Raw genomic sequence first — 8276 nt, forward strand, 5'->3', positions numbered from 1 at the left:
AGTCTATAAATTTCATTATGTCGAATAACTGGATGTTAATATCATTAATGTTAATATTCAATTACACGTTCAGCACCAATTCAAAGAGGATAATAAACGTAGAATTTATTCAAATAAATAATTTTAACATAATTTTAGTGATTATATTTAAATATAATTGCTTGTTTTGTTAGGGTAATGAAGAGAGTGTACGAAGTATCCACACATAACAAGATGTTTTGTATTAAAATATTACAGTCATATAATTTAATGCCGCTTTAATTAATAGGGTGTCCCAAAAGTAGCGGAATAGTCGAATATTGCTCGAAATGAACATCGGTTCGAAAAACTGAAAAATACGTGTTCAATAATTTTCAAATATCTATCAAATGACACCAAACACGATCCCCTACCCCCTACCCCCTGGAGGTGGGGAGTGAGTAACTTTAAAATCTTAAATATAAACCCCCAGTTTTTATTTCATATTTGGATACCTTGCGTAAAAGTAAGCAACTTTTATTCTAAATATTTTCTCGAGTTGTGGATATATGACGCTATAATAGGGAAAAACAATTTATCGTGATACTATAGGGTAAGTTATAGGTCTGGATCCCGCATATGAACAAAAAGTTGATTAATAGCAAGCTGAAAATTAGTTAATAGCTTAAGGGTGTCTAGTTGGACAAACATTGATGTATGTAAACACTGGAACAGGGGAAGTTTTAATTGTGGAACAGTTTTAATTGTTTAATGAAAGGGCAACAAATAAATTGGAAGTTCTGTCCGACAAAATACATGGGACGTTTTCGTAGTCTGACGTTCCAAATTTTTAACCTAATCCACAATTAAAACTTCCCCTATTCCAGTGTTCCCATACGTCAAAGTTTGTCCGACTAGACATCCTTAAACTATTAAAAAAATTTCAGCTTGAAACTTTTTTTTCGTACGAGGGATCCAGACCTATTATATAATCGGTCTAATCTCTCAATAAATACACTTTCAAATGAGAAACCAAAAAACACGTTTTTAATATTTTTCAAAAACCTTTTTGAATGACACCACACACGACTTCTCCAGACTAAAGTTCCAGTTAGAGTTTAAAGTTAGCAACATATATAGCAATAGTCCAACAAGCACCTCGTCAGGACCAGGAGCCTTTCCATTTTTATGTATGTTAAACAGGTCGTGTAGTTCTTGTCTTCTCGTTCACATCCCATATCTGCAATATTAAGTATATGTATTTAATTGTTCTTTCATATCTGAGTCCATTCGCGAATGTTTTTTAACCATGAAACTTATTTTCTTTCTCCACTTATACGGCGCCGTCTATGTTGGCTTTAATTCTTGTAGATCTTCTGTTTTACAACATTTCTCATTCACCTAATTTTCCTTTGCTTCCCTTATTTTCTGTTGTATCTCTCTGTGTATCTTGGCATATTTCGTTTCCTCTACAGTTTTATTAATCCTTCTGTTCATCGGTCATCCATTATTTTTCTCTGACACTTTTTATTAAGTTCATATTTACTTATTTGTAATAAAGTGTCTTTTTAGTTCTTCCATTGGATGTTTGCATTCTGACCTTTCCTGTTAGTAATTATTGTTGGATTTTTGCAACACCAAGGAAATAATTTTACACTGGTTTTACACTTCTGAAGCTAGGAATAACTAAAGACACTTTTCACAACTAATATTTTATTACAATAACACAAACTTTTGGTATTAAAGTAATTTTTGTGTGGGATCGGACACACGCCCTACTTTCCCGTTTTTTATTATCTTATTATTCTATATAACAACACCTTGGCAACGAACTTTTTTTTGAATATTGCGCCTTTGTGTACACTTTGAATTATAGAACATAAAAACATAGAAACATCTTTGTGAAGTGTACAAAAGGCGCAAACCACTAAATAAAATATTGAAACAAAATATAGTTTTACTAAATATTAATGTTGGGAATTTATTTCTCCAACATGCTGGGGGGCCTTGGTTTTGATACCAAAACAATATATTCCACCCCTTTTTTTTACACATTTTTTAAAGAATTTATTGCTTATATAAGTATAAAACTTTTACAAAGTTTTAAATTTAAATAGAAATAGTTATAAAGTTAAATTTTATTTATTATTATAAATTGAAAAAAAAAAAAAAATAATTTAAATTTGTTCATCGTTAATTGGAAGAACAGCAATTTTTGTGACAGAACGTAAGTATGTTCCCTTTTTAGTTTTTACTTCCACCACTCTTACCTTTCCGTCTTTACCAGGAATAACTTTATTAATCCTTGCTATAGGCCACCCAAAAGAAGAAACATTGTCCTCCTTTACAAGCACAAGCATGCCTTCTTGTAAATTTGGCAACGATTTTCTCCATTTAGGTCTGTTTTGAAGTTGTGTTAGATAATCTTGGTACCACCTTTGCCAAAAATGCTGCTGCATTTGAACACACAACCTCCAAAATTTTAATCTATTTTCAGGAATCTCAGTTAAATTAGTTTCAGGGAAAGTTGTCAAAGGAGCACCTATTAGAAAATGACCTGGGGTCAAATATTCTAAGTCAGAGGAATCATTATTAATTGCCATAAGAGGCCTTGAATTTAATATTCCTTCAACTTGAGTAATCAAAGTATTAAACTCCTCATATGTAAAAATATTATTTCCCATCACCCTTTTTATATGATATTTAGCACTCTTCACCCCGGCCTCCCATAGACCCCCAAATACTGGAGAATAACTTGGGATGAAGCAAAATTCAATTTTATCATCAAGGCAAAAGTTGTTTAACTTAATGTTGTCGTTTAGAAGTTTTTGAAGTTGATTATTTGCTCCCTTGAATGTGGCACCATTGTCACAAAAGATCTTGGATGGTTTACCCCTTCTAGAAATGAATCTTTTTAATGAAGCTAAAAAAGTATCTGTTGTTAGATCAGAGAGTAACTCCATATGAATTGCCTTCACAGAAAAGCAAACAAACAATGCTATATATGCCTTTGTCGTTATAGACTTTCTAATCCGTGACTGTTTAATTTGGAAGGGACCACAGAAGTCTATACCAACATTCTGAAAGACCCTCGATGAACGTACTCTTTGTTCAGGAAGAGATCCCATTAACTGTTCACTGCACTTGGCCTTACATTTAAAACAGGTTACGCATTTGTGCAAAATCCTTTTAATTTCTTTAGTGGCACTAATAATCCAAAAATTTTGATTTAATGAACTTAAAACTTGTTTCGGACCTGCATGTAAAAGTCTTAAGTGCTCTCTGTGAATCAAAAGATCAGTGATATGATTGTTTTTGGGAACGATCAAAGGATGTTTTTTATTAAAAGAAATATCTGAGTTCTCCAGTCTACCACCAACTCTTAACAGTCCCTGAGAGTCCAAGAAAGGATATAAAGAATTTAAATTAGACTTAATTGCTGTGTTGTTGGTTAGACATTTTATTTCCTCAGAAAAATGAAAACTTTGTTCATACTTAATAATGGTTTTAAGGCTATTTTCTAGTTCTACAACTGTTAAACTTCCAGTAATCTTTTTATTTTTATTTTTTATATTATTTACAAATCGTAGGCAATAAGCCACTATTTTTTGAAGTTTTGTTAAGCTAGAGAATTTTATGAAGAAAGATTCTGGTTTGACCTTAGCTAAAGTGACAACTTTATATTCAGGCAAATGGTCTGGAGTAGAAAATGGAATTTCAAAGTGCAAGAATTCAATATTTGAAAGAATTTCAGGACCATTAAACCAAAGATTGTTTGAATTAATTTCATGAGGTTCAAGTCCACGAGAAAGACAATCTGCTGGATTTTCCTTAGTGTTTATATACAACCATTTAAATTCGGATGTCATTTCTTGAATTTTAATAATTCTATTGGCAACATAGGGATTCAATTTCAAAGGTTCGGATTTTATCCAAGCTAAGACAATGTTTGAATCTGAATATAAAAATACCTTACTGACTTTATCTTTTAACAGTTCAAAAACCTTGTGAGATAGTTTTGAAAGCAACAAAGCACTGTTCAGTTCAAGTCTTGGCATAGTTAGTTTTTTGTTTATAGGAACAATCCTAGATTTGGAACAAATCAAATTTACATGTACTTTATTTTCAAAAATAGTCCTCGCATAAATAACAGCTCCATATGCAATCAAGGAGGAGTCACAAAAGCCAACTATTTCAATATGAAGAGCACCAGTAAAGTTTAAATTTCTTTGGACAGTCACTGTGGGCATGCTCATTAAGCTTTCAACAAAATTTTTCCAAGTGTCAAATAACTCACTGGAAATTATAGCATCCCATTTGACCTTACTTAACCAAAGTTTTTGCATAATTACCTTAGCAGCTACTAAAACTGGGCCCACTAATCCCAAAGGATCATAAAATTTGGAAACAAAACTGAGAATCTGTCTTTTAGTTACACATTCATTTATATCAACTTTTGGACAACTAAATTTAAAATTATCTGTTTTTGTATCATAAGTCAATCCCAGAGTCTTTACCGTTAAATCGTTTTTGCTGATGTTAATTTCATCAAAATTTTGTTTATTTTTAGGAATATCATTTAAAATTTGTAAATTATTTGAGCACCATTTGTGCAACTCGAAGGACCTTAATTTGAGCAGCGAGATAAGTTCATTTTTTAGTTTTATCGTTTCTTCGATTGTGTCACACCCACACAAAATATCATCAACGTAGGTGTTATTAAGAAGAGCTTTAGAAGCCAAAGGATAGCGTTTACCTTCAGTTCGGGCTAATTCTACCAAACATCTGGTAGCTAAAAAGGAAGAACTTCTTAAACCATATGTTACAGTTTGAAGTTGAATACATTGTAAACTGCCATTTTTCTCTCGCCACAAAATATTTTGTAACTGGCAATGGTCTGGATGTACCAAAACCATTCTATACATTTGTTTAATATCTGTCAAAAGGACGTAATTATATTTTCTAAAAAGAACAAGAATATCGAAGAGCTCATTTTGAACTACAGCACCATTATAGAGATAATCATTGATGCATTTTTTCTTTTTTGATTTCATGCTGCCATCAAAGACTACTCTTAATTTTGTTGTTTTTTTGTCTTCACGGATCACTGGATGGTGAGCCATGAAGTATAAAGAACCACTATTTAAGTCATATGTACTAAGACTTACTATTTTTGCATGCTTTAGAGCTAAATATTCATCAATAAAACTTTTGTATTGAGAGTACAGCTCAGGATTGACTTTAAATCTTTTTTCTAGATTTTCAAAGCGTTTTAATGCTACAGAAAATGAATCTCCTAAATCCAAATCAGGTAGATTTTGTTTTAATGGTAATTTAACTTGGTATTTATTATTTATTACTTGCAAAGAATTTTCAAAATTAATCTCACAAGCTTCCTGCTCTGTCGAATATTCCGGAAAAATTTCTGGAACCTTCTCGGTTTCCCAAAATTGAGAAACAATATTTTCTAAATTATTTTTCATGCTTAAATGAAAAGCAGAAAAATTACAAATTTGTAGTGATGGAGCAGAACCACTAACTATGAACCCAAATAGAGTATTTTGTAATATAATCTGGTCTACTTGTATTTTATCGGAGAGCAAAATATGAAATGAAATATTTGCCCCAAACAATATATCAATTGTGCCAGATTTATTGAAGTCATCATCAGACAATTTAATATTTTTAGGAATATTTAAATTTGAAACATTGAAATTTGTTTGTGGTATATCACTAGTAATTTTATCAACCACAGAACATTTTATATTTGTGCTATAATCAAACACACATGACTCAATTTTTAAATTTACAGCCTTTTGCACATTGGTAATATTCTCAGAAATACCTAAGATATTGACATTATTATTAAATGTTTTTAAGTTTAATTTACTTACCAATCTACTTGTTACTAATGATATTTGAGATCCTGTATCCAGGAGACCTCTGGCAGTGATATAATCACCCCTTTTTGTTCTAATTTTTACCTTCACTGTTGGTAACAGAACATTATTAATGTTTTCATTTATTGAACCAAATGTAGTCACCCTATCGTCTGCATTACCACTGTTACCCTGTCCAGTGCTGTCTAATGGAGTTTGTCTGTCCACATGCAGAAGAGAATTATGTTCTTTTCGACAAACTGAACACCTGAAACTCATTTTACACCTACCAGGATGATTATTCAAACAAATTCGACAAGCCTTATGACTGTCTATAAAAGACACTCTATCATTTACTGAAACAGATTTGAAACTGGAACAATTATAAATTTTATGGCCTGAGGATGAACAAAAGCTACACCTGGTTTCTAATTTGACTTTACTTGTAGCCAAGTGAGTTTTTTGATACCTTTCTTTGTTAGTGCTACATTTTTTATCTGGAGTGGTTACAGTTTCTAAAGCTGTAGCCCTATTTTCAATATAAGATAAGAAATCTTTTAAATTTGGCAATTTTGAGTTGTCCCTATCAATTTGAAATGATCTATTAGTATAGTGATCTAGTTTTTTAGTTAAAATGCAAATAAGGATCATATCCCAACTTTCTACGGGTTGCTTTAAGTTTTTTAGTGCACCTAACTGCTGTCTCACTTTACTAATGAACTCACGTAAGGCGGTGGAAGTTCCTTTTTGAATGGAGGGAATGTCAAGTAGTGAATAAATGTGAGAATTTATTAATATTGTTTCATTGTTATAACGGTTATCTAACATTCTCAATGCATCATTATAAGAGTCATTTGTTAGAGGTAGATCATTTATTAGGCTTCTTGCCTCTCCTTCCAAATGATTCTTTAAATGAAAAAGTTTTTCAACATTTTGCAGTGACTTATTTCTATCAAAAACAGCTAGAAATAAATCTATAAAAGGTCTATAACTTGTTAAATCTTTGCCGTCATAACAAGGAATTTCTATTCGTGGAATATTTGAAGAATAAAAAGAATTATTTACATCTTGTGGATTAGTACTTACGCTCTGTATTACTGTTTTTGAGAGTTGACTATTAATTTTAGCTAATGTGTCAAAGTATTCCTCTCTAATATTATCAATGGAATCTGCATACCCCTGTTCACAACATAAAATTTCACAATGAAGATCTTGAAGTTTATTAAAATTTTCTATTAGTAAGTCTTTCCTAGTTTGTAATTGATTAATTATTAATTCAGAAATTTCTTTGTCCAAATGTTTTTCAACAAACCTTGTAATAGTTTTAATAGACTGAATTTCTTGAGATTTTTTAGTTTTTAGCATTTCAATATCCTTTTTAGCGGGCATTTTTTTTTTTTTTTTATATGAATCTACCTAAAACTTAAAAGGTAAAAAAAACTATTTTAAATATCAAAATAACAAAAATGTTGACGATTATTTACAAACCAAAACACAAACAGTCAATTTATTTAATTTTGTATTCACTGTCAATGTCAGTTTTCTGTCACTTCATATATGATCGATTTCATAAAACATCGATTATTTCTCTCGATCGCTTGATAACCATTCGACGTCGGTCGTTCGCCCTCTTTTACATAGATGGCGCTATTGTATGAGCTTGACGTTTTACAAAATTAATTTTTTAATGATTTTTCTTTTTTGTAATTTCTTTTCTAATAATTTCTTTTTTGTTAAATAATTTCTTCTTTTTTTTTTTATTAGGTGTGTTTCTTACCTTCTGGAAATTGAGTAATTCCTAGCTTCTTTTTATTTCCGGCTCGACTGGATCAAACTTGATGTTGGATTTTTGCAACACCAAGGAAATAATTTTACACTGGTTTTACACTTCTGAAGCTAGGAATAACTAAAGACACTTTTCACAACTAATATTTTATTACAATAACACAAACTTTTGGTATTAAAGTAATTTTTGTGTGGGATCGGACACACGCCCTACTTTCCCGATTTTTATTATCTTATTATTCTATATAACAACACCTTGGCAACGAACTTTTTTTTTTGAATATTGCGCCTTTGTGTACACTTTGAATTATAGAACATAAAAACATAGAAACATCTTTGTGAAGTGTACACAAGGCGCAAACCACTAAATAAAATATTGAAACAAAATATAGTTTTACTAAATATTAATGTTGGGAATTTATTTCTCCAACAATTATAGCTAGCAGTGGTTCTTGATTTACCCTTTAATTATAGCTTAATACCATCATCATCATCATTCCTCAACCTCTTGCATCCACTGTTGGATACAGATCCCCTTCATATTCCTGCATTAATCTCTATCTTGTCCCTCCTGTATCCAATTTCCTACGGTTTTTCTCCAGTCGTCTATCCATATTTTTGGTGGTCCACATAACAATAACATTTGTTGGCCTT

At 31.2% G+C, this 8276-nt stretch overlaps 1 long non-coding RNA gene across 1 annotated transcript; it reads right to left on the reverse strand.

Annotated features, from left to right (window-relative positions):
* Positions 1 to 1651: 1651 nt before the first annotated feature.
* Positions 1652 to 8049, reverse strand: LOC126888323 (uncharacterized). The gene is made up of 2 exons (XR_007699511.1): positions 7878 to 8049; positions 1652 to 1778 (listed from the first exon to the last, which is right to left on the reverse strand). It is a non-coding gene; the product is annotated as an uncharacterized LOC126888323 (long non-coding RNA).
* Positions 8050 to 8276: the final 227 nt, after the last annotated feature.

The sequence above is a fragment of the Diabrotica virgifera genome, chromosome 7 (genome assembly GCF_917563875.1).
Source record: "Diabrotica virgifera virgifera chromosome 7, PGI_DIABVI_V3a".
Taxonomy (NCBI): Eukaryota; Metazoa; Arthropoda; class Insecta; order Coleoptera; family Chrysomelidae; genus Diabrotica; species Diabrotica virgifera.